Here is a 27,065-nt window from a genome sequence, read left to right as displayed (position 1 = left end):
ACGGCTTGCCATGCCATTTCCACCTGGCGCCTCAGTTGGACCAGCGTTCGTGCTGGACGTGCAGACCGCGTGAGACGACGCTTCATCCAGTCCCAAACATGCTCAATGGGGGACAGATCCGGAGATCTTGCTGGCCAGGGTAGTTGACTTACACCTTCTAGAGCACGTTGGGTGGCACGGGATACATGCGGACGTGCATTGTCCTGTTGGAACAGCAAGTTCCCTTGCCGGTCTAGGAATGGTAGAACGATGGGTTCGATGACGGTTTGGATGTACCGTGCACTATTCAGTGTCCCCTCGACGATCACCAGTGGTGTACGGCCAGTGTAGGAGATCGCTCCCCACACCATGATGGCGGGTGTTGGCCCTGTGTGCCTCGGTCGTATGCAGTCCTGATTGTGGCGCTCACCTGCACGGCGCCAAACACGCATACGACCATCATTGGCACCAAGGCAGAAGCGACTCTCATCGCTGAAGACGACACGTCTCCATTCGTCCCTCCATTCACGCCTGTCGCGACACCACTGGAGGCGGGCTGCACGATGTTGGGGCGTGAGCGGAAGACGGCCTAACGGTGTGCGGGACCGTAGCCCAGCTTCATGGAGACGGTTGCGAATGGTCCTCGCCGATACCCGGCCTCCCGCATGCCCACTATACGCCCTCGCTCAAAATCCGTCAACTGCACATACGGTTCACATCCACGCTGTCGCGGCATGCTACCAGTGTTAAAGACTGCGATGGAGCTCCGTATGCCACGGCAAACTGGCTGACACTGACGGCGGCGGTGCACAAATGCTGCGCAGCTAGCGCCATTCGACGGCCAACACCGCGGTTCCTGGTGTGTCCGCTGTGCCGTGCGTGTGATCATTGCTTGTACAGCCCTCTCGCAGTGTCCGGAGCAAGTATGGTGGGTCTGACACACCGGTGTCAATGTGTTCTTTTTTCCATTTCCAGGAGTGTATATATCTACACGAAATTTCCAATTTCTTATTCACGCAGTATTTCACTAAGTTATCTTATTCACAGTATACGTTACAATCTGCTAATGACAACAGTGTAGATATGATGTTTAAAGCTTTCCCGGCGTACTGATTGTTCCATAAAAACACGGGAGAACTGCCGGAAGTCAGTAACGTAGTAATACTACTACAGTGGTACTCACCTGAAGATGGCCTGAAGACTCTGCGCCGTAATATCGTGGCAGGACGTTACTGACATCCGGCCGTTCTCCCGTGTTTTTATGGAACAACAATGTAGATAGTTCATACGTAAATATTCACAGCTTACTATACATTTAAACCATGTGACATCAAAACTCCGCCCGCTAAAAATTGTCTGTTTCGAGAGTGACATAGTTTATTTGAAAGCTCGTGTACTGCTCTTTCAAGCAAACGTTTTACTTTTTCTGAAAATTTATGGCTTCAAAGAGTATTAACATTGCCGGCCGAAGTGGCCGTGCGGTTAAAGGCGCTGCAGTCTGGAACCGCGAGACCGCTACGGTCGCAGGTTCGAATCCTGCCTCGGGCATGGATGTTTGTGATGTCCTTAGATTAGTTAGGTTTAACTAGTTCTAAGTTCTAGGGGACTAATGACCTCAGCAGTTGAGTCCCATAGTGCTCAGAGCCATTTGAACCATTTTTTAGTATTAACATTGAGCATTTTGTTCTTAGATAATATTACAATGTATAAATGATATTCTTTCGAAATTCAGTGGCATAGCATTTCGGGGTTGCTGCGCGGTCTTGGGCGCCTTGCCACGGTTCGCGCGGCTCCACCCGTCGGAGGTTCGAGTCCTCCCGCGGGTATGGGTGTGTGTGTTGTCCTTAGCTTAAGTTAATATAAGTTATATCAAGTAGTACATAAGCCCAGGGACAGATGACCTCAGCAGTTTGGTGCCTTAGGAACTTATTACAAATTTCCAAAATTTTCAGTGCCATTGTTTTGCAGTACCGATTCTTCTGTTTCCAGAACTCTACCATCTTACTTAAATACTTGACAATTTGTCATTTATTTAAATTAAAAAATTGCACTCTATCGAAAAGTCTTGGCTAAATTTGGAAATCCCCGTGCAAATTAGATCTTCCCTTTCATAGAAGAGTATCTATTATTTCGCCATTTTCTACTGAAACAGATTTTGGTAAAAATGCTTCACTACCTATCGTATCTTGATATCTTTTACCTTTTTCTTTGTTTTGCATTAACATCCAAAGTGTAATAGTCCATTATGGTTCAAAAATGGTTCAAATGGCTCTGAGCACTATGGGACTCAACTGCTGAGGTCATTAGTCCCCTAGAACTTAGAACTAGTTAAACCTAACTAACCTAAGGACATCACAAACATCCATGCCCGAGGCAGGATTCGAACCTGCGACCGTAGCGGTCTTGCGGTTCCAGACTGCAGCGCCTTTAACCGCACGGCCACTTCGGCCGGCTAGTCCATTATGTTACGATATTGTAATTTCTGTAATACGCTCGTCTGTGAACAGTCGTCAAATAGCCACTGCTATTTGTTGTTTAATAATTAATGTATATAGTTCTTATGTTTCAGTCAGGACCCAGCAATAAATTCAGAAATTGTGTTTCAACATGTAATTTTCCCCTAGTTGTGGAATAGCTACCAATCATGTTCCAACACTTAATTTTCTGTTAGTAATTTTCCTTTAGTCGCGGAGTAGCCTTCAATCCTCGTGAAGGTGTGGTTATGTATAGTTACTTTGTTGATGATTTCCACTTATGAACTATTTGAAACTCCTAATTAATTAGTTTATGGATCTGTTTTAAGATACCAGTGACCATGCATTCGAAAAAGCTGATCATAAATTGTACTTGGTACTAATAAATGAGAAGGGAAATGAAAATATAATCTACAGTATTTTCGTCCCACCTAATAATCACAGGAAGAATGTAAAAGAAGAAATTTGTTGACACTAGGGCATACCCAACAGGTCGGTAATTTACAAGGTCGTCCCAGCTGTTGAATCCCGTCCAGTTTTGGCACATCATATCCGCCGTTTTAAGACTCTTCCATTCCTGTCCGTCCCTCACCAGTCTCGTATAATCAGCTGCTGGTATAACACAATTTCACGGACCTGTTTTGCGCGTCTTCTTGGTTGTGTGGCGCTTCTGCCTCACGCGAAGAGATAACTGCCGGTTTTTTGGTTGGAGTATTAACCGTAGCTGAGAAAGTTTTGCGACAAAAGGAAGAAATAGTCGTATGATATCGGCGAACTGGGAGAGTCCGAAAGATTGCTCAGCCGCCTAACCGGAAAGGGTTTCCTTCCTCCGCACATATCAAGGTTGGGCTTAAACATATAGCCAGATCCTTCCACAGACTAACAGACTCACCTAAGTTCATTAGTGAAACGGGAAATCCACACCCAAGGGGTCTCAGGGAAATGACCCAACTGGAAGGAGTGGACCCCAGGGCTTTTATTTTAACAACATTCACCTTTTTGCCAAAAATACAAATTGAAACCCAGATAACAGGTTCAGGATAGGAAAGGATCAAACATCAACATGTGGAAGGGAGATCCATAATATAGTTAGTCGTTTTCAGCAAATTAACACTTATTTAAGAAAAACATACTGATCAATTAAATGCCAGATTAATAACGACATAAAACCATCAGAATTATAGTGCCATATAAAGTGACAAATTACTGAAATTTAACAATATAAGGAAAGGAAACAGTATTCAATAAACTCAAAGCATCTGAGTTTATGAACAGTTATTTACAAGAATTCATGAGTTAATCCCGCTGAACTCCACAGCCTACAAACCTGGCGGCAGTCGCTCAACCTAGGTATAGCTCCAAGGAACAAAACGACTACTCAACGTTTGCTAGGTATGACAGACGACGCGGCAAAGCGCTCCCGCCGCAATAACAGACCTCGGGCTTTGGGCACGATGCCGCCAAGGCAGCGGCCCAGAAGTGGCGGCTGCAAACACCAAGGTAGACTCGCGTGTTTCGCAGTCAACTGTGAACATAAAACACCCGTGAGGCAGCACCCTCATCAAAAAATTACAGAATATACACAAACAAATGATGAGACTCGCTTTAGCAAGATAAATACAACTCTTAACCTTAGATAAAACAAATAGTCAAATCCAAACTTTATATATATATATATATATATATATATATATATATATATATATATATATGGTTCAAATGGCTCTGAGCACTATGGGACTCAACATCTGTGGTCATCAGTCCTCTAGAACTTTAGTACTACTTAAACCTAACTAACCTAAGGACATCACACACATCCATGCCCGAGGCAGGATTCGAACCTGCGACCGTAGCGGTCACGCGGTTCCAGACTGACGCGCCTAGAACCGCACAGCCACACCGGCCGGCTTGGCTTCCAAGAAGATGCACTAACAACCATAGGCCACTCTCAAGCCAAGGCACACTGCAGAACAAACAAATACATATTATTTACTGAACAAGACACAATACTATTGTGACAATTTTCCTTTAAACAATAAAACTACAATATCACAGTATCCATATGAAGTATGTTACGGCAGGATGTTACGGTGCACTCTCTCCACCGTGAATTATCCTTTTCACTCCTTTTCCAATAACATAAGGAGGCCCTCGTCACCAGAGCACGACCTTCGTCACCGTCTTTAGCGGCTGCCCAACATTCGACAATTCTCTCGGCTATCCGGTTGGGTATATGCGTTGTCCATCCCGAATCTGCCCAACCAATCCCCGCCGCCAGGCACTGCTGCTCCAGCCCTGCTCCTTCCGTCACGTGCCGCTCACAACCCACTCCCAGCGCCGAGCCTCCACACCTCAACCAGGAAAACCAACGATAAGTCACAAGGGAGGTGACTATCAATACCGGTGCCAGAGGTAGTTAGGCCAGCAAACCGAGCCGCCAAGACTCACAAATACAGCTTTATTACACCAACAAACAAATTCCGTAAACAACTATGACAGCTTAAATAATTGTAATAACATATAATGGCCCTAATAACAGTTGTCTGGGCAAAACTTGCCAATAAAGAAATTTTCAAAAACATCTAAATATTCTCAGCAAAATACAGGCCCTCCTTTAAGCTGAAGACAGAAGCATGCACCACTTGGAATTAAGCACAGAATTTGAAAAAAGTCTGCCCCTAACAATGGAAAATCACTTCTCTGAAATCGAAAGTGAGGTTCACTTACCCATTCTTCTTCTGTAAGATACATAAAATTACTATATGTATCAAGTAAAAGATCACAACAATAATCTTTTGCGACCACCGTTAATCCCCCAAGCCTTTCAAGGGCTAAGGCTCATTTAAAGAGAGAAAAAAAAGTACACAGATCAGACAGCCAAAACTTCAACTTTAATGAAACTGAACTTCTCTGGAGAGGTAGTAATTTAGACTGCCACCGCTACACACCGTCTGATACTTCCACTGGTGGGTTGTCTGTTCTGACAACAAGACACCGGTGTAACTGACCGATCACTTCGTAAGGCAGTCGTGCTTGCTCAAACGCCTGCAAGCCCCGGCCGACCAAACTCTAGCAAGTCGTTTCAATAAAATGAATGGCCCGCGCACCTGGAGTACATACAGTGTTATTAGCTGAAGTACAAGTATCACTCAGTAGCCAATGCGCAAAGTTTGATTACAAATAATTTCTCAAATAAGCCACACGGAGCAGAACTGTAGATTTCACAGATACTCTTTATATATAGTGACGCTGAAACAACAGTTCGTGTATAATGCTTATCGCCAAGCTAACAAGTAATGCAAAAAGAAATCAGCTTAAATACAAGTAGACTTTAGTGGCATATATCGAACAAACAACTCAAAACAACATCTCTTGATCATTTTCCTCCCCAAGGTCACAACAAAGCATGAATGCCAATTCCAAATAAATACCTTTTTTTAGTAATTAGGAATTAAAAGCAACTTCATAAAGTCTTAAAATTACAAACAGCTCAGTGCTCTTAGCGGACGTATATTACAAACTGAAATTCAGTAAGGCTTAAAGACTCGGAGGATTAGCAAATGTACCTCTAACTTACAGTTTGTCTTGCTCCCACCAGCTCAGAAAGGCAAAATAACTCGCCTAGAACATCAGCAGGCACAACAGTACGATGACGCAGCCCTCAGTCCTAGCGGAGTTCCATAGGCAAGACTAAAACACAGTAGTGCAACATTAGGCGAGTCAGAATATGGTATTGACATTCAGTATCATAAGGAGCTGTTCTTTATATAAATCAAAAGTCCTTTAAGAAGTCACTCGAGCTGCTCGCGTACAAGCCTTAATAAGCAATAACACACAAAACATATATTTATAATTACATCTGGGCGCAAACCCCTCACAACAGTACGGTCATTTTTTTTCTCACACAACCACTAAGTCACCATTCAGGCAGAAGCGAGCATACAGCCTGGAGTAAAAGAATACCAACGTATAATAACACAATTTCCATAAGGAAGAAATCTTCGCCGGCCACGGAGGCCGAGCGGTTCTAGGCGCTTCAGTCCGGAACCACGCGGCTGCTACAGTCGCAGGTTCGAATCCTGCCTCGGGAGCCGCCTGGAGTTGCCGAGCGGTTCTAGGCGCTAAAGTCTGGAAACGCGGGACCGCTACGGTCGCAGGTTCGAATCCTGCCTCGGGCATGGATGTATGTGATATCCTTAGGTTGGTTAGGTTTAAATAGTTCTACGTTCTAGAGGACTGATGACCTCAGATGTTAAGTCCCATAGTGCTTAGAGCCATTTGAACCATTTGAAGAAATCTTCATCTCAAGTCTACTCAAAAACAACCATCGCGAAAAAAGGAAAGAAGCTTAGCAGTTGCAGGTAATGTAAAGCGTGCGACAAATCCACGGCAGCAAGATAAAGACAGTACCCATTCCAACAGCGAAACACGGCAGCATCGCCGCACTGAACGGCAAAGCACGCGGCTTCCCAATCTGCCGTGTGAAAGCCTGACTTACTCCACCGACTGCCGACAACCTTTCTCTCTGCGAACCATCTCACTTCGCTTCGGCCTAGTGCCACTTGGCTTCCTCGTTCGACAGGTGAGCAAAGATTACCCTTTACGCGGAAATCGACTCGGGCCGAACCGCCGCGGCTCAATTAATACGTAAGTTTGCCGATGAAACTGTCATAACTGAAGGTGGTTTCAATGTAGAGGCACTGACACATGCAAAAATGACTCGGTGGTGTGCTGGAACCCTTGCTGTTCGTATTGTATATATATGGCGTAGTATACAGTATTGATAGTTACCTCAGATTTTCGTAAATGATACAATAATCTATAATGAAGTACTGCCGGAAAATTCTGAACAAATATTGAGTCAGATCTTGATAAAATTTCAAAGTTGTTCATGGATTGGCAGCTTGCTCTAAATGTTCATAAATGTCACAAAACACGAAAAAAAGCTATGCATCCTATGTAACCTATGACTTCAGTATCAATGAGCCACAGTTGGAGTCGGTCAGCTCATGCAAATATCTCAGTGAAATACGTTTTGGGAGTATGAATTGGGATGATCACACAGGTACAGTTCTACGTAAGGCCAGTGGCGGACTTAATGCTATTGGTAGAATACTGGGCAAAAGCAATCACTGTCGAAAGTAGCTACCTTAAAAATCACTCGTAAGATCAACATTATGTGCAGTTTATTTTCTTAAGTAAAATTAATGTGTTTGAGAGAATACTTCAAATATTTCAACAGAGGTACAGTGAGCGCAGACAAAATTAGCCTCCAAGATATTCTACCTATCGAGGTGGCAGACTGGTTATCTCACCGGACTTGCATTCGGAAGGACAACGGTTCCAATCCGTGACCGCCCATCCAGATTCAGATTTTCCGTGATTTCCCTTAATCGTTCCGGTCAAATGCTGAGATGGTTCCTTTCAAAGGGCCCGGTAGATTTCGTTCCCCAGTGCATTTGTTCAGACTCTAGTAACTTTCTGTCGAGGGGCTTTAAATTCTAATCACTTTCTTTCTAAGATTCCCGAGCGTTGAAGACGTTTTGGTAGTAACATAGTATGCGGATATCAAAGAGATTGACTACATTCGGTTTAAGGCGCTGCAGTCATAGACTGTGCGGCTGGTCCCAGCGGAGGGTCGAGTCCTCCCTCGGGCGTGGGTGTGTGTGTTTGTCCTTAGGATAATGTAGGTTAAGTAGTGTGTAAGCTTAGGGACTGATGACCTTAGCAATTAAGTCCCATAAGATTTCACACCCATTTGAACATTATTTTGATTACATTACAGTTTAGAGTAAACATAAAATATGTGGGTCATAATTATTATTACTTAGATTTTTTCCATCTTAAGCATACTAGGCATCTAGTGCAATTTTTGCACTAGATGCGTTTCACTTCTGTTACGAAAGTGCCCTAGGTGGTGACACCATTAACTCCATGAAAACATGTTAATGTTTTTAACTTTCTATTACTCACCGCTTAAAAATAGATTTTTGAAGAATAACATAACTACCAGTTACTTACGGTGTCTATTACTGCTTCTGAATTACTGTCATGAACCAAACTATTATGGCCGTCTGCTTACTAACACATTGATTCACTTTAGCATCAGCTGTTCCCCGTTGCATTGATTATACAAGATTTTGGTATGGAGCACTAGATGTCTTAGTAATGGTTAAGGATTTCCCGTACGTTACAAAAAAATGGCTCTGAGCACCATGGGACTCAACTGCTGTGGTCATCAGTCCCCTAGAACTTAGAACTACTTAAACCTAACTAACCTGAGGACATCACACACACCCATGCCCGAGGCAGGATTCGAACCTGCGACCGTAGCAGTCGCACGGTCCGTACGTTACAGGCCTGTGGTTTGCGGACGTAGAGCTGGCACCGGACAGCGCTCAAGACGAGTTCCTTCGGGTCCAGATAACTACGATGTTCATGTTTTTTTTTTTTCAATTTAATCTGGCACAGTTCAGAAAAAACGGGATGGTGGGTTGTTCTGTCAACGATAAAGACTACTTACGGGGTGTTGTAAGTGAAAATGTGCACGAACATGTTCAAATAGTGGGGTCCTTTGTCATTCATCAGGGAGAGAAATATCAAACACTTTTAGGGCCAATATTTCTCATGTAAACACTGCAAAATCTCCGCCTGGAGTGAATGGTGACCATAGGGTACCTCATAGGGAGGAGGTAGCCTCTGATAGATGACTGCTCATCGACTGTTTCTGTCCAGTAATGGTTTCTCAAGTGATTTGCTTCACTGTGGTCCATCTGCCCGCTGTCGTAATCCTCAACATTCGACGGACCTCCGCTCGCCCCAAAAACCAGGCGAGATTTGGTGTGCCCCCCCCCCCCCCCCCCCGCCAGCCAATCCTCTCTCGCGAGGCTTACCCCATAGTCGCGTAAAAAAGAACATAAAAATGAGTTTTCTAAATTTGTTTTAAGGATTGATTAAAACACTTTAATAAAACCATGTTTTATTTACAAAGAACGTTAAACTGGATTTTTAACACGTGTTTAAAAACACTTTACTCTAAACATACCAACTCTAAACATACCAAACATACCATTCAGACGGACAGACAGACAGAGAGACGGATAAAAAGGCTTCACGAAAACGTATTAAGCATTTTTATCTCGAAAACATGACCGTTTATTCGTATGTTATATACATTAAACGTAATTCAACCTTTTCTTGTTTTACAGATGAAAGACAACACTGTCTGCACCTTTCCTTGAGCCTTGGTTTATATTATCACTAAGAAATCCTTGCCGGTAACTTCAGCTTAGTTTCCTTTCACAAACTATTAACTTCTTGCTCACACGTGTGCTTACACTTGTCTGCTTGCCGCTTAACATACGCAATGTAAAAGTTTTGATCCAAAAAAAAAAAAATGGTTCAAATGGCTCTGAGCACTATGGGACTCAACTGCTGTGGTCATAAGTCCCCTAGAACTTAGAACTACTTAAACCTAACTAACCTAAGGACAGCACACAACACCCAGCCATCACGAGGCAGAGAAAATCCCTGACCCCGCCGGGAATCGAACCCGGGAACCCGGGCGTGGGAAGCGAGAACGCTACCGCACGACCACGAGATGCGGGCTTTTGATCCAAATTCTTGCTTAACACTCTAACATCTGCTTTATACGTGTTGAAGTGATTTAGATAGACGCTGCAGAGATCACATGGGCGGCACTTGATACAAACCGGGGAATTCCGGGTATGCACAAGTTCAGATCAGCGAGGAAATAAAGGCAGATGGACACTTTCATATTGTGTATGCTCCGGATTAACTCTGGACGACCCTTAACGTAGTAATGTCCTCGACAGTTCACTACGGCAGCGGCACATACGTGCCCCACATGGAAGTAATCACAGCGCGTCCTTTGGACTGTGGCACCTAAAATACTCTGTGTACGTGGTTAATAAATGACTATGCCATGCGTAGAGTGCCCACAGTCTCTGCCTGTGGTTAAATGTTTTTGCATGAAACATCTTTGGGTGATAGATCGTGTCATGGGGAACAACTTCTGCTTCAGATAAAATTATTCTCTGACGCTTCCCGGCGACAGTAAGCTTCCCACATAGTATTTTCCAGCCGTAAGACGACGAGGTTGCAACGAACTAGCAGGGTCTACTAAACCGATGGGCTGCATACTACATATCCCTGTAAACAGACAGATTGCCATGAGTGACCATAAGCAGATAATGATATTTTAAAAGAGAATGGCTCGGCCTCCCCCAGTCCCCGCAGACCAGAGGACTGGATTACAGACAACACACAGTGTCGCAGAGTGTCATTGCCCTGCCAACTCTCATGGACACAACCAACACAGAAGGACGCAACGTGTTTCTCGCAAGCGTCAGCAAACATTTTGTCACTAACGAAATTTGTTCAACATGACGTGATCTGTCATCTCCAGACGCTTGATGTAAAGACTTTGAAACACCATGTATATTGAAATAAGCTACCTAACAGACGTTACTTTTATTTCCTTGTATTTATTGCCTTGTATTTATTGTATTATTTATTAGTATCGGGCACACACTCATCATCAGGGGCACCTGCATTACAGAAGATATAATATCTTTATCTCTAGTGTACACTCTCTCTTATTGCTCAGTGTCACTACTACTGTTTCTTAGAACACGCCAAAGACATCCGATAATGACAATCATATAATGATCTAATTATATGACAGTTTTAATCAGCGTATTAATTTAGTGTATTACGTACTTGCCAGTGAAGAGCTTAACATCCAAAGATATTGATAGAGTTGTTTATTTAATAGATTATACCATTTCATTTTTAAACATAGGAACAGAGTATTCATACAAAAATACACTGCGCAACAGAATTAAAGTACCACTTTTTTGAAACCCCATAACTGAATCCCATTCTGAATCGTAAGTTTGAAATTTGGCTCAAAGGTGCCTTAAACCTTCTCTTGTGTTGGTGCAAAAGCGTGGCTCCCCGCGATGTCACCCTCTGGCTCTGGCGACGCTTTAAACAGCAAGGTGTTGACGCTTGCGAGGAAAAGGGCACGGCTCAGAAATTCGTGTGGGTTGTAAAGTGGATGATGATGTCACATTGACACCAAATTTCAGCAGAATTCTGCTCAACGCCACCGCAGACGTGACACATGATGACCACCACAGCTCCTATTACCCACATTTCACCCCTTCTGTGATGCCTCTTTGAGATCTCTAAGATGGAGAGAGGCAACAAAACGACTATTCACATTGACGTGTAGAATGTATGAGTCTGGCGACATACCGTCTGACTTCCGGAAAAATATCATCCACACAATTCAGAAGACTGCGAAAGCTGACAACTGCGAGAATCAGCGCACAATCAGCTTCACAGCTCATGCATCCAAGTCCCTGACAAGAATAAAACGCAGAGGAATGGAAAAGAAAATTGAGGATTTGCTAGATGACTATCCGTTTGGCTATAGAAAAGGTAAAGGCACGAGAGAGGCCATTCTAACGTTGCGGTTGATAATGGAAGCAATATGGAAGAAATACCAAGACACCGTCAGAGTACTTGTCGACCAGGAAAAACAGTTCGACAACGTAAAATGGCGCAAGATGTTCGAAACTCTGAGAAAGATAGGGGTAAGCTATAGGGAGAAACGGGTAATATACAAGATGTACAAGAGCCAAGAGGGAATAATGAGAGAGGACGACCAAGAACGATGTGCTCGGATTAAAATGGGTGTAAGACATGGAAGTAGTCTTCCGCCCCTACCGTTCAATCTGTACATCGAAGAAGAAACGACAGAAATAAAAGAAAGATTTAGGAGTGGAATTAAAATTCAAGGGTTTTAATGATATGATTCGCTGGTGACATTGCTATCCTGAGTGAAAGTGAAGAATAATTACATGGCCTGCTGAATGGAATCAACAATCTAATGACTCCAGAATATGGATTGACAGAAAATCGAAGAAAAGTAATGAGAAGTAGCAGAAATGAGAACAGCGAGAAATTTAACATCAGGATTGAAGCACATGAAGTTAAGGAATTTTGATACCTTGGCAGTAAAATAACCAATTACGGACGGTGTAAGGAGGACATCAAAAGCAGACTAGCAATGGTAGAACGGGCATTTCTGGCCTAGAGAAGTGTGGCAGTATCAAAAATAGGCCTTAATTTGAGGAAGAAATTGTGAGAAAGTACGTCTGCAGTGCAGCATTGTATGGTGGTGAAACATGGACTGTGGTAAAACCGGAACAGGAGAGAATCGAAGCATTTGAGATGTGGTTCTATAGCCGAATGTTGAAAATTAGGTGGAGTGATTAGGTAAGCTTACCATAATTTGACGAGAAACAAAGTTGTAATTTGATGAAATCTTACCGAGGTATCAACCGAGTCGTGGCGTTTTCTGTTCGTCATCTTTAGAGGCGCACTTCACATAGTTTATTTACTGCGTCGCTGATGCCCCTGAAGATGTGTAGAAAATTCGTCGAAACGTCACGATGGCACCACGTCTCGGCTGATAACCTGAGGAGATTCCCATTTTGATCACTGATTCTCGTACTACCACTGGTTTGCAGAGCACATTTCCAACCATTATGTACTCTAGATACTGATATACAGGGTGAAAAGTATTTAAACCGACAAACTCTGGGAGGTTGTAGGGGACATAAAAACATATTTTTCCCTAATGTCATTTTTTCCTATGAGGATTATTTACACCGGTGGAAGCCGTATTACGCTCTTCAGTTGTTAGAGGCCGTATTACGATCTTCAGTTGTTAGAGGGCGTATTACGCTCTTCATTTGTAGTCAACTGCAGTCCACCAGTGTAGTAGTGCATTGTCTCTGTTTACTAATGGAGCGATACACCTGGAGTGAGTACACTGATATGGTTGGTTGCGTACTACGTAGCGCTCCACAACGGACGAGCTGCATAGCAGGTTTATCAACAACAATATCCTAATCACCGTATCCCGCATCATATGACCTTTGCTACTGTGTACCAACGTCTGCGTGAGACCGGGTCATTTAGCAGATTACCTGGACAGGGACGCCGTCGCACGGTAAGAACGCTGCAATTTGAGGAAGTTGTCTTGCAGCATGTGGAGCGGAATACCTCAATCAGCACTCGTGCAATTGTACGTAACATGGGGACTAATCAGACGAATATAAGAACAGTCCTTCGAGAGCAATTGTTACGTCCATTTCACTTACAGCGTGTCCACAAACTGGAACGAGTTGATTATCCATCCACCCAGAACACAGATTTCGCAGTGGTACCTGGAACAGTGTGAAATGCATCCTACATTTCCGTCCTCTGTGTTGCTTACCGATGAAGCAACGTTCGGGCGTGATGGAGTCTTCAACATGCACAATTCGCATGTTTGGAGTGATGATAACCCCCAAGCCACTGTTACTACGCGCTCATCAAGTGCGGTTCTTCGTTAATGTGTGGGTCGATGTTGTTGGGGGCTGTTTAATTGAGCAGTATCTGCTACCTAGGCCATTAAATGGCAAGCACTATTACAATGTTCTCGCCAGAGCATTGCCAAAATTGCTGGAAGATGTCTCACTCCCTACAAGACAACGCATGTGGTTCCAACATGACGGGTGCCGGCACATTTCAGTCGTCGTCTGCGTCGACTCCTGGACCGACGGTTCCCAGAAACGTGGATTGGCAGAGGTTGGTCGTGTACCATGGCCTGCTCGATCTCCAGATATCTCCCCTCTTGACTTTTTTTGTGTGGGGAGAGATACGCTTCTCTGCCTCGTGATGACTGGGTGTTGTGTGATGTCCTTAGGTTAGTTAGGTTTAAGTGGTTCTAAGTTCTAGAGCCATTTGAACCATTTTTTTGAGAGATACGCAACCTTGTTTACGCAACTCCTGTTGCATCAGAAGAGAGTCTGGTTGCTCGGATAGTAGCAGTAGCAGGAACAATTCAGGATACTCCTGGAGCCCGTGTCAGACAGAACATGATCCGACGGTGTAACCTTTGTTTACGTGTCAATGGAGGCATTGTTGAAAATCTACTGTGATTGAAATTGGGTCGTGTTAATGTGTTGTCTCTCGGTCATAAAAAATTGGAAAAGTGTTTGTTGGTTTAGTTAATTTTCCGCCAGAGAAATCTTCCTCTACCGGTTCAAAGACTCCTCATAGGAAAAAAATGACACTAGGGAAAAATATTTGTTTTGATGTCACCTACAACTTCCCAGAGTTTGTCGGTTAAAATACTTTTCACCCTGTATTTATCTCGAGATATTCTTCTGAAAAGATTAAATTTGAATATACAGTACATTTAGGAACCCGAAGAAAGGAATACGTAAGGTAGCTGCTGGGAACAGGAGTCTGCATTTTCGCGGCTACGGATCGCTTCGCGTCACTATTGTACGACTCGCCGGAGCGTGTGTCGGTGCACTTGTTGAGCCCGGCGGTCCCCCGGGCGCCGCGCGGTACTTGGGCGGCCGCGAGGTCAGGGCCGGTGATAGCGTCGGCTGTTATCGCCCACAGCTGCAGCGTCAGCGGCCGCGTCCAGCGCCCCCGGCCGCGGCAGCGCCAGCGCCTCCGCCGGCCACGTCGGCGCGCCGGCAGTGCCTGGTGTGGGCGCCTGCAGCGAGTCTCGCGGCCGCCGTCGCCCGGAGAAGCAGCAGCAGCAGCCGCAGCCACAGCGCCGCCGCCGACTGCCCGCCGCGACAACCACCTGCCGCCGCCGCCGCCAGCGCGCACCACTGCCGCCGCAAGGACAAGTACTCGCCGCCCCCGCAGCCGCCGCCCTCCGCCTCTCCGCGACACTCCACAGCGCAGGTACCGGTGTCCTGCAGCTAACAAGTGTGTCGCCTACTAACGCAACGTTCTCGCTGGTGTGACGTTTCGGCGAATTTTTTAATCTCCATCTTCAGGTGAAAATGAATTAATCATTCAAATACTCACATCCCGGTACAAAGGAGTATCAGTACATAACAAAATAGTGTAATGTTTCGACGCTTTTCTGCCTGTTATCTTCAGCTAAGTACTAATCCAACCATCAGTCCACAGCGTAGGTACCTCCCTTCATAATACCAACATGTGTGACGGTCAGTAAAGTAGTATTCTTCCTCTGCGAGGTTTCGGCGAATTTCTTCATCTTCAGGTGAAAATAATACCAGACTATTAAAGTAGTCAATTCACAGCGCAGGCGCCTTTATTCTTACCACTAACAAGTGTGCGCCGATTACCAACGAAATGTTCTTCCTGGTGTGACGTTTCCAAGAATTGCTTTCCCTCGATCTTCATGATAACGATTCCAGACATTAAAGTAATCCCTACTCAGCACAAGCATCTTAATCGCTGCTAGAAACAAATGTGTTACTCACTAATGAAATTACATTCCTGGAGTGACATTTCGACGAATTGATTTCTCTTAATGTAGAGGTGAATAACAACAATTTAATTTCGCATGATTCAATGGCCTGATGCAAGGCTTTCACTTGGATGACACTTCGGCAACTTGTCTGTCCCTAACCCACCCCAATAACTTAGAGCTTAACGTGTCGTTGGTCGTGCGGTAGCGTCCTCGCTTCCCACGCCCGGGTTCCCGGGTTCGATTCCCGGCGGGGTTGGGATTTTCTAAGCCTCGTGATGACTGGGTGTTGTGTGATGTCCTTAGGTTATTTAGGTTTAAGTAGTTATATGTTCTAGGGGACTGATGACCATAGATGTTAAGTCCCATAGTGCTCAGAGCCATTTGAACCATTTCAAGTTGTCGTTCCTGATGAGTATTCACATCACTCAGAGGTGAAGGGGACATTAAAGGCACACATATAATCCGTGGCCAGACTGGGATTCGATTCCGTGACCTTTCTGTTTCCAGACCTTCACTTTCCCATTTGCTCACCAATCCCGACGTTCAATTGGAAATAATCCAGAGCTAAAAGTCACTGCACAGCGCCGATACGACCGTCCTTGCTACAAACAAATTTGACAATCACTAGTGAACTGTTCTTTCTTGTGTTACGTATTCATACCGTCAAACATCAGGTGACAACGATCCAGACTATCAAAGTAGTTTAGTTATCTCGATACCTGTTACAAGCAAAAGTGTCAATTACTAAAGAAAACACATTCCTCGTGTAATGTTTCTACGAATTTCTTATCCTCTGTCTTCAAGTGAAAACAAATTCGGACAATTAATAATTGACGGAAAGTCATCGAGTAAAACAGAAGTGATTTATAGCGTTCTCAAAGGTAGCGCTATAGTCCCTCTGCTGCTCCTTATCTATATAAACTTTAGGAGACAACCTGAGCAGCCGTCTTAGGTCGTTTGCAGATGATGCAGTCGTTTATCTTCTAGTTAAGTCAACAGAAGATCAAAATAAACTGCAAACCGATTTAGGAAATATATCTGTGTGGTGCAATTGGCCCTAAATAATAAAAAGTGTGAGGTCATCTACATGAGTGCTAAAAGGAAGCCGTTAATCTTCGGTTACATGATAAATCAGTCAAAGCTAAAGGCCATAAATTCAACTAAATACCTAAGAACTACAATTACGAACAACTTAAATAGAGAGAAGGCAAACCAAACACTGTGTTTATTGGCAGAATACTTTAAAAAAAGTAACATATCTACTGAAGACACTGCCTTCACTACGCTTGTCCTCCCTCTTTTGGAGTACAACTGTGCGCTGTGGGATCCTTACCAGATAGGATTGATGGAGTACATCGGGAAAGTTCAAGAAAGAGCAAAACGTTTTGTATTATCGAGGAATAGGGGAGAGAGTGTTACTGATGTGACACATGGTTTGCGGTGGACATCATTAAAACTACGGCGTTTTTCGTTGCGGCGGAATCTCCTCACGAAATTTCAATCACCAACTTTCCGCTCTGAATGCGAAGTATTTTGTTGACGTCGACTTAGGGAGAAACGATCATCATAATAAAATAAGGTAAATAAGAGTTTCAAGGAAAGATATCGGTGTCAGTTTTTTCCTCCCGCTCTTAGAGATTGGAATAATAGAGAATTATTGTTAAGGTGATTCTATGTACTCTCTGCTAGGCACTTAAGTGTGATTTGCAGAGTATCCGTGTAGATGTAGAATTATTGAAAGCTATCTAAAATGTAGGTAACAAATCTGTCAAGCACTAACTAAATGTCCTTCATCGAGTGATATTTCGACGAGTTTATTTCCCTCCATATTCCCGTGAATAGCAATAATATATTTGAGTGTGGGTAGACGGTCTGGTGCAAGTCTTTTAATTAGACACCACTTCAGCGTTTTATTGGTCTCTAACATACTAAAATAATCCTACTGAAGAAGTAAGACTTACAGCTTAACTTGGAATCCCTCTGGGATTCGATCCCGCGACTTTCCTGTTTCCAGGCACGCACTTTGCCACTAGACCATCAGGTTCAACGTTCAGTGGGAACGATCCCGAACTGTAAGTTACTGCACAGCGCAAATACATGCATACTTGCTGCTAACAACTGTGTCAGTCACTAAAGAAGTGTTCTTCCATGTGTGATGTTTCGGCCAATTTCTTACTCTTCAGGTGAATACGATTCCAGACCATTAAAATACCCATTTCACAGTCCGTGTGCATCACATCTTGCTCAAACAAATGTCAGTTTGTATCGAAATGTTCTCTCACTGTCAAGTTCCGACGAATATCTTACACTACATCTCTAAATGAAAACAACTGCAGACCATTACAGTAGCCACTTCACAGTTGTGTTATCTTCCTAGTGTAATGTTTCGTAGCATTTCGTACCCTCAATCCTCAGGTTAAAACAACCCCAAAATATCCGTATTAAAGTTTTCATGCTGAATAACTTTCATATTATACAGTGTGTTCCAAATCTTTAAAAACGGAAGTCGAACTATTTAGCGACCCATGGGTGCTGGGACCACGTTAGATGCAGCACAAGCTCGAATCATTGAAAGCTATGGAAGGAAGTTGGCCATGGTTTTTCAGTGAAACTATTGGGGTATTGGCCTGAAGTGCTGTATGAAAAGCACAAGGAACTTTGTATGGCCGGCCAGGACACTGAACTACCGTCCTCCTGAATACGAGTTCGATGTCCTACCACAGAGCTACCTTCCTCGGTCCTCTGGCCGTAATAACGGCCTTGATACGCCTGGGCATTGAGTCACACAGAGCTTGGATGGCGTATACAGGTATAGCTGCCCATACAGCTTCAACACGAAACCACAGTTCATCAAGAGTAGTGACTGGCGTATTGTGACGAGCCAGTTGCTCGGCCACCATTGACCAGACGTTTTCAATTGGTGAGAGATCTAGAGTATGTGCTGGCCAGGGTAGCAGTCGAACATTTTCCGTATCCAGAAAGGCCCGTACAGGACCTGCTACATGCGGTCGTACATTATCCTGCTGAAATGTAGGGTTTCGCAGGGATCGAATGAAAGGTAGAGCCAAGGGTCATAACACATCTTAAATGTAACGTCCACTGTTCAAAGTGCTGTCAATGCGAACAAGAGGTGACCGAGACGTGTAACCAATGGCACCCTATACCATCACGACGGGTGATACGCCAGTATGGCGATAACGAATGCACGCTTTCAATGTGTATTCACCGTGATGTCGCCAAACACGGATGCGACCATCATGATGCTGTAAACAGAACCTGGATTCATCCGAAAAAATGACGGTTTGCAATTCGCACACTCAGGTTCGTCGTTGAGTACACCATCGCAGGCGCTCCTGTCTGTGATGCAGCGTCAAGGGTAACCGCAGCCATGGTCTCCGAGCTGATAGTCCATACTGCTGCAAACGTCGTTGAACTGTTCGTGCAGATGGTTGTTGTCTTGCTAACGTCCCCATCTGTTGACTCAGGGATCGAGACGTGGCTGCACGATCCGTTACAGCCATGCGGATAAGATGCCTGTCATCTCGACTGCTAGTGATACGAGGCCGTTGGGATCCAGCACGGCATTCCGTATTACCCTCCTGAACCCACCGATTCCATATTCTGCTAACAGTAATTGGATCTCGACCAACGGGAACAGCAATGTCGCGATACGATAAACCGCAATCGCGATAGGCTACAATCCGACCTTTATCAAAGTCGGAAATATGATGGTACGCATGTCTCCTCCTTGCACAAGGCATCACAACAACGTTTCACCAAGCAACGCCGGTCAACTGCTGTTTGTGTATGAGATATCAGTTGGAAACTTTCCTTATGTCAGCACGTTGTATGTGTCGTACCGGCGCCAACCTTGTGTGAATGCTCTGAGAGGCTAATCATTTGCATATCACAGCATCGTCTTCGTGTCGGTTAAATTTCGCGTCTGTAGCACGTCATCTTCATGGTGTAGCAATTTTAATGGCCAGTAGTGTAAATTGGTGATCCCTTGATACCTCAGAATGTGTCTTACCAACCGATCCCTTCTCTTAGCCATGTTCTATTACAAATTTCTCTTCTCCCCAATTCTGTTCAGTACTTCCTCGTTAGCTGTAGGAGGTATCTAACTGTATTTCCGATGGTCTTCGTGAAAACCGGAACGCAGCCCGATATCGATGATGGTTACATGAGAATGCAGGAGTAGTTGCAAGAAACGCATTGTTGGACTATTAATGTTCACGTCATATAGGGTATGGAAGTAGTTCGGTTACAAGTTTACAGTCCCATTTTCCGGAAAAGGTTTGAAATTGCAACACTTCATTGATTCTGAATTTTACAAGGCAAGTGTTTCTCGACAGCCATATGAGGGCGTTTGAAAATCGCCACACGACGATTTTAAGACAACAACAGCACAGATTTTGCAACAAATGTTTGTGCTGCCGTTGTACACGAGTATCTCTTTCGACTTCATGTTCTGCTCAATATAGCAAGTGCAAAATAAAAACACAGTCTCGCCTGTGGATTACGAAATAGTGTGTTTCAAAAATTGCGTAGTCTGTATATGCTCAAACCTTTGGGTTAGGCAACACCTCAGTGACATTACCCACAGTATTTGAATTGGAGTGGATAGGCCAGTGTTTTAGCAGCACGAACTCCGAGATAATGGCTAAAGATTTCTTCTGCGTATGTATGTTCCCGAATGTGTGTTTGAAGGGGCACGAGAGTTTGAGGATGGGGATGGGGGAGGGACAGCTGTCGTCTGACCTACGACCTACCCACAAATAAAACAATCTAGAGAAACTCAAGATTGTTTTGATTACGATAATTTAGACGCAGATGTCTCGTCAATGTACAGAAACGTTAAGAGCGTCATTTCTAAAAGAGCACACGTTAGACATCAAGACATTTCCTAACTGACTGCAGATTTGCTGGCTTTTTATCACATCTGTTAGCTCCGAGAAAGTTTCGAATCGAATATTATTGGCAATACACACACACTAATTCTGTTATTAGTGCACGAATCAGATGTTAACAGGGTCTAATCATGTGTTAATATCGGCCACTGACCCACAACGCAAAAAATTTAGAACTGTCAACTCATGAAAAGTTTCTGCGTTAAACTGACAACTGGGATTTTAATGTCACATACGGCATTTTATTACCAATGTATTAGAATATAAATTGGAACTGTCGCATAAATGTAATATCGTGAGAAAACATCGGATATATAAATTACTTGGTGGAAAACAGCGGGAGATCCTTGAAACTTTTCACGGATGACGATGTTACATAATGTACTGCGCATAATTAGACGGTAGCACTTACTAGAGTTTGATTACACGATTGGCCTCCAATTACTGGAAACATGACTGTCAAATATCTGGGAGTATGCTTTCAGAAGCATTTAAAATGAGAAGGGTACTTAAAGCTATGGTGAGGAATATTAGATACCGAATTGGGATTCACTGGGAGAAGTCTGGCGAAATGTGAATTACTTACGAAGAAGGTGTCTCACATAAACCTCGTTGGACCTATTCTTGACTATTGTTCGTCATTCTGACTTCCTGACGGGTAGGATTAATAGTGGAAATAGATATCCAAAGAAGAGCAGCACATTTCACAAGTCATTCGTTCACAAATCGCAGAAGCGTTACGGAGATATTCATCCAATTACTTTTGGTTTTACGATCAGTACAGAAGCGAAAGATGTTCATCCATCTCCGACACTGGAGGTTGTAAGAGAGATGTGCATCAGGGGATAGTTTACTGTCATAAGTCCTACTATGGAGCAAGTGACGTATTACTTTCTGACTTTCTTGACTATGAAATCCTAATTCATGAGTAGGCCTACCGGCTGTTAACCAGGACATGAAATAAAGCATGGAGCCTAGTAGTACTTGAAATACTCGCCGCCACTCACTGCAACGTGGCTAGACGTAGATGTAGTGGGCAAAGTAAGGGATCCATTAAGAAGATAAAGGGTGCTGAACTTTGTCTGCCGTTAAAACATTATAAAATGCTGGTACAGTGTGTACTGGGATCCAGAATGTTGGAGCGTTGTCTAGTTGGGAATACTGAGCTTACGTGAAGATGGCGAGCACGTGTTCATAAGTTTTTCATTATTACGTGAGAATGTAGCGAAAATACTAATAGATGTCAGCTGTCACACTTGCCTCAAAGACTCCCAATACCTGTCTGAAATCTACTCGGAAATTGCTCCGCCGATTTCCAGGCCAAAAGCTACTAGTGAAATTAAGCTCCCTATATTTCGCTGCCGTAGAGACTGAAAAGTAAAATTAGACCATGAAATGCCACCGAGTGGCAAATAAAACAGCCATTCTTCTACTCTTCACCTTTGTATCGGAGAGAAAATCTTAGTATTAAATAATCTCTACTCTGTAGTGTACATCAGCTACATACAATGAACATAACTGGAAATAGGAGAGTTGGGTCAATTCGAAACCTAGCAATGTTAGTGGGACAAAAGATAATTAACGGCTGCAGGATTTTCCGAATGTAGTCCAGCAGTAGCCCGTTGAAAATTTGTGAAAATTTGACCTCTTCTTGTGCCTGTGCGAGTCACATAGTCGTTGCTACCACATTCTGAAACCATTCTGGTTCCTTGAGAAGTAAGTTATTCGTTATTGGCGTGGCTCACATAACCGACTAATTACAAAACGAACGTATTCTGAAAGCGATTGTCATCAGCTCTTGCGCATCTTTTAAAATGCACGACACGCAGCTCTTTAATTGTCTTTTATTATAACTGCCGGTTTCGTTTTACGAGATCATCACGATAAAGATCAAATATAAATCACATGTCACAGCATATATCATCGGTGTGGCAGTCCATTTAATTACTTCCCCGTCAGAAACGCTAAACATCTGCAGAAACAGGTATTCTTCCATAAAAAGTGGTATGTCCCATTAAGAAATTACAGTCACAACTGTAGTTATAATAAAAGAAACATCTGCGTGTCATGCATTTAAGAAAACGATTACAAAACCTTTTGCTAAAGCGTGAGCGTGGTTTTACGATTAAGGGATGTAAAAGTAAGAGCAGAAAGATGAAGACTCCGCACGGGAGCACGTTACTGAGGTTTCACCGTCGGTCAAGGCAACAGCATTCTGGCTTTATTTCATGTCAGGTACAACATACTTTATAAAATGGGAGGAATAATTATTTCTTTACTTTCAGTGGCATTAATAATTTCTTTAAAACATCATTTTACAGCGTGTTACCGGTATTGGTTTAGTCGCTAGTAGTAGTAATATACATTAATAATTCCTTAACAACAGCTATTTTTTATCTACTGTATTCCGGGATAGTTACTACCTTGACCGTCATGGTAAGTAGTAAATATGCTTTGTATAAATTCAGAAATTGCCGCGCTTAATTTAACACAACACCGAGCTGCGCTCTCACAAGGCTGTTAGTTTCTCATGGGGACTAAGCTGCACAGCAATGAATACTTCAGCACTTGGCCTGTACTACTCTATAGTCGAATGTGCCGACTCCATGTCGACTCGCTCAGCCGATGAAAAGAAGTTTGATATGAGGAGAAAGTTTGTTGTGTTGCCTTTCGCGGGGAAAGGTTAAAGGTCCTACCAATTGAGCATGACTTACGACCCACCCACGCACCTTCAACTTCTCTCTCTCTCTCTCTCTCTGTCTCTCTCTCTCGCTGTCCCTTCCTCCTTCCCGGATTCGAATCACCGTCCGGTGCACAATTATAGTCTAGCAGGGTGTTTCAGGCTGACTCTACACTAAAACCCTTGCACAATTATCACTGGCTGTCAGAAATTAAACCCCCCCCCCCTGTAAAACGTAGCCTTGCAACGGGAATTTTCTCCACCAGACATTAGAAGAAATGTCTATGCTGATTTGCCTGAAAGACAATGAGCACTACTTGCTTGAATACACTTACTGACGATCACTACTTCGATGAAGGAGGAGCTGTTTGGAAAACGTACTGGAGCTTGCAGACCTTGATCAATCTCTGGATAACAACTCAGATGCACACGAATGAGTGCCTGGAAACTGCTGAAGAAATTTCTTTAAGACTTCCGATGGCTGGGCTCCGTAAAAACCCATAAATGGAGTGGAAATTTCCAATGTTAATTTTATTAGAAGGGGTAACCAGAAGATTGTGTGGATGCGGAAAAACGTAATCAGTGTCTCATATTTTATCCTTCCCTCAATTCCCGTCATAGTGCGACTTGTTGGAACTACAGTTAGTGTCAGACAATTGTAGTAATACTGACAGAACATTAGAGCAAACTTAACTGTGCATTGTGTCCATTCTGCATCGACAATTGCGTAGGACCGCAAATTAATTATCGTGCATGAGACCATGTAGTGAATTATGAATCAAAGGGCGGATTTGCTGATTACCTATTGCCTTTGTGTAACTTATGATTGTCACACACAAAGACTACATTATGTTATAGGCAACTAATACTCTAAGTGCTATTGTTCTGAGGGGATTGTATCTCATTAATCCTCAGGTAACTGGTAACACATCCGTAGAGCTTTAAGAAGCCAAAACCGATTGACTGTCTTGTGCCTTTAAAAATATTTTTCAAAAAGCACTTCAGGATCTTACCAGAAATATAATGACAGAAAACAAATAACGTAAACAACAGACATAGCGGGGAATCGAACCTTGTTTCAGAGCATTTGAACGTCACGCGACATCAAGTCATCTCCTCGGTGCTTTTACAGACGTTCACAGTTCGCGTTTACTCTTTGCCCTGCCATTTAATTTCATTTTACAAAGCAGTAGGCGTGATTGTTTTCTTTTTTAAACATATTAAATAAGGAGGTCATCATACAGCATTATACATCGTTATGAAAACCGCCAATGTATGCATTTAGTAACTCATTTAAACTGAGTAGATGGTGATCGAGGCCCATCTAATAGTCCAAATAGAAACTTATTAAGAAGTCACATAGGTATAGAGAATTGGTAAAACTAAAGAGAGCCTTTAGAATGTGATGTTCACACAGTTCAAAGAGTAGGCATTCAAACTCACTTTCACTGTAAACGTTCACAGGAAAAAAGTAGAAACACCAAAACGTAATTAATGTACATAATGAAATTTTCGGAATACCTTCTATTTAAGTGATTAACATTGCAAGATCACAAGTAATATATGCACGAGATAAGCCATTGCAAATGTGAAATGTTGGTGCATTAATAACAAGTGTAACCGCCTGAATGTTCTATGCATTTTGTTGTACAGTTTTCCAGGATGGAGTTTCTTGCCTGTTGCACTTGGTCGGTCAATACAGGGACGGTTAATGCTGTTTGTGGATGACGTTGTTGTTTTCCCACATGTGTTCGATTGGACACAGATCTGGTGATTGAACAGGCCAAGGAAACATGTCGATATTATGTAGATCTTGTTGGGTTACATTAGCGGTATGTAGGCGAGCGTTATCCTGTAGGAAAACACCTCCTGGGATGCTATTCATGAATGGCAGCACAACAGTTCGAATCACCAGATTGACGTACAAATTTGCGGTCTGCGTGGAATAACTACGAGAGTGTTCCTGCTGTCATACAAAAGCGCACCCAGACCTTAGCTCCAGGTGTAGGTCACGGCAACAGGTTAGTTGCAACTGGCCCCCTCCTCACCAACACAGACATCACTGGCAGCAAGGCAGAACCAGCATTCATTAGAAAACACAACAGACCTCCACCCTGCCCTTCAGTTAGCTCTCGCTTGACACCACTGTAGTCCCAAATGGAGGTGATTTGCGATGAGTAGAATGCAAAAATGGTTCAAATGGCTCTGAGCACTATGGGACTCAACTGCTGAGGTCATAAGTCCCCTAGAACTTAGAACTACTTAAACCTAACTAACCTAAGGACAACACACACACATCCATCCCCGAGGCAGGATTCGAACCTGCGATCGTAGCGGTCGCGCGGTTCCAGACTGTAGCGCCAGAACCGCTCGGCCACCAGCGGCCGGCAGTAGAATGCACGCTCCTGGCTCGGAGCTGTCATTGAAGTAACCGATTGATAACACTTCCTTGTGTCAGTGTCGTGCTAAAAGCTGCTCAGATTGCCGCTGCAGCTGCAGTGCGATGCGCCAGAGCCATACGCCGAACACGATGGTCTTCCTCCTCGATAGTGCTGAGAGGCCGTCCGCAGCTCGGTCTTCTTGCGGCCGTACATTCTCGGGACCATCGCTGCCAGCAATCATGTACAGTTCTACATTCCTGCCAAGTCTTTCTGCAGTATCGCAGAAGAAACATCCAGCTTCTCGTAGACCTATTACACGACCTCGTTCGAACTCAATAAGCTGTTGATTATGGACCGGCCGGTGCAGCCGAGCGGTTCTAGGCGCTACAGTCTGGAACCGCGCGACCGCTACGGTCGCAGGTTCGAATCCTGCCTCGGGCATGGATGTGATGTCCTTAGGTTAGTTAGGTTTAAGTAGTTCTAAGTTCCACGTGACTGATGACCTCAGAAGTTAAGTCCCATAGTGCTCAGAGCCAATTGAACCATTTTGTAGATTATGGCGTCGTTGTCGTCTTAAAGATATTCTTGACTAACATGTACTTACCACTTCCGATCTGAAAGACAACTACCACCCACGACCGTTACAGCGCATGTGTAAAGCCATCCTGATAAGCAGCCCCATAGGAGGCCCCGGGAGTAGACAACATTCCATTAGAACTACTGATGGCCCTGGGAGAGCCAGTCATGACAAAACTCTACCATCTGGTGAGCAAGATGTATGAGACAGGCGAAATACCCTCAGACTTCAAGAAGAATATAATAATTCCAATCCCAAAGAAAGCAGGTGTTGACAGATGTGAAAATTACCGAACTATCAGTTTAATAAGTCACAGCTGCAAAATACTAACGCGAATTCTTTACAGACGAATGTAAAAATTGGTAGAAGCGGACCTCGAGGAAGATCAGTTTGGATTCTGTAGAAATGTTGGAACACGTGAGGCAATACTAACCTTACGACTTATCTTAGAAGAAAGATTAAGAAAAGGCAAACCTACGTTTCTATCATTTGTAGACTTAGAGAAAGCTTTTGACAATGTTAACCGGAATACTCTCTTTCAAATTCTGAAGGTGGCAGGGGTAAAATACAGGGAGCGAAAGGCTATTTACAATTTGTACAGAAACCAGATGGCAGTTATAAGAGTCGAGGGGCATGAAAGGGAAGCAGTGGTTGGGAAAGGAGTGAGACAGGGTTGTAGCCTCTCCCCGATGTTATTCAATCTGTATATTGAACAAGCAGTAAAGGAAACAAAAGAAAAA

At 43.7% G+C, this 27,065-nt stretch overlaps 1 protein-coding gene across 1 annotated transcript in view; it reads left to right on the top strand.

The window, feature by feature from the left end:
- LOC126234941 (extracellular serine/threonine protein CG31145-like) overlaps window positions 1-27,065 on the top strand; it is an 867,160-nt gene that overhangs the window by 774,313 nt on the left and 65,782 nt on the right. Inside the window, exon 4 of the mRNA XM_049943680.1 lies at window positions 14,946-15,239. The gene's annotated coding sequence lies outside the window, so the exon portion shown is untranslated. The remainder of the gene's footprint in view (window positions 1-14,945; window positions 15,240-27,065) is intronic.

The sequence above is a fragment of the Schistocerca nitens genome, chromosome 2, assembly GCF_023898315.1.
Source record: "Schistocerca nitens isolate TAMUIC-IGC-003100 chromosome 2, iqSchNite1.1, whole genome shotgun sequence".
Taxonomy (NCBI): domain Eukaryota; kingdom Metazoa; phylum Arthropoda; class Insecta; order Orthoptera; family Acrididae; genus Schistocerca; species Schistocerca nitens.
This window is presented reverse-complemented; position numbering and strand designations above follow the sequence as displayed.